Genomic DNA, 1,083 nt, shown 5'->3' with positions numbered 1-1,083 from the left:
CCCCCCCCGGGGTATAAATAGCCCTGGAGCCGCCTGCGGTGGCCACGGGGCTAAAAATAGCCCGGGTGGGACTGTGGTGGCTGGGGTGTGCCGGGGCCGTCCCAGTACAGCCCAGTACACCCAGTACGGCCCAGTACACCCAGTTATGGTGGCCCAGCAGCTCCCAGTGCTGCATTCCCCCAGTTCCAGTCCTGTCAGATCTCCCAGTCACAGCCCCCAGTAGCCCCCAGTTCCAGTCCCAGGGTATCTCCCAGTTCCAGTCTCCACACAGTCCACAGTTCCAGCATTCCCACTGCTCCCAGTCACCCATTGCCAGCAAATCCCAGTTACGGCATCCACGCAGTTCCCATCTCCCAGTTGTCCCAGTTACCGCTTCCCTGTATCTTCCCTGTATCTCCCTACAATACCTCCCAGTATCTCCCACTTAAAATCTCCACACAGTTCCCAGTTGCTGTTACCCAGGACCTTCCAGTTCTCCCAGTTACAGCTCTCAGGTATCCCCCACTGCGCCTCCCAGTTACCACCACTGGGATCTCCCAGTGCCCCCAGTATTGGCTCTGTGGTACCTCCCAGTCAGAGCCCAGCAGCATCCCCTGGTGCTGCATCTCCCCAGTTCCCCCAGTGCTCCCAGTACCAGCTCCCTGTCAGCGTCCAGCAGCATCCCCTAGCGCTCTGTGCTGCCGTTCCCAGTTCTCCCAGTGCTCCCAGTAGCAGCTCCCAGTTAGCGCCCAGCAGCATCCCGTGACGCTCTGCAGTGCGTTTCCCCAGTTGCCCCAGTGCTCCCAGTACCAGCACCCAGCAGAATCCCCTGGTGCTTCGTGCTATGGCTTCCCCAGTTCCCCCAGCGTTCCCAGTAACAGCTCCCAGTTAGCGCCCAGCAGCATCCCTGGGCGCTCCGAGACGCACCTCCCCAGTCCTCCCAGTACCGGCAGCATGCTGGGTCGCTCCAGTCTGCACGTCCCCAGTCCTCCCAATTCCCCCAGTGCTCCCAGTCAGCATCCCCAGGACGCTCCGAGCCGCACCTCCTCAGTCCCTCCAGTCCTCCCAGTGCTCCCAGTCAGCTCCCACCAGCATCTCCCAGGC

The sequence above is a fragment of the Haliaeetus leucocephalus genome, unplaced genomic scaffold (genome assembly GCF_000737465.1).
Source record: "Haliaeetus leucocephalus isolate CR32 unplaced genomic scaffold, Haliaeetus_leucocephalus-4.0 Scaffold282, whole genome shotgun sequence".
Lineage (NCBI taxonomy): Eukaryota > Metazoa > Chordata > Aves > Accipitriformes > Accipitridae > Haliaeetus > Haliaeetus leucocephalus.
Note: the sequence above shows the minus strand (reverse complement) of the source record.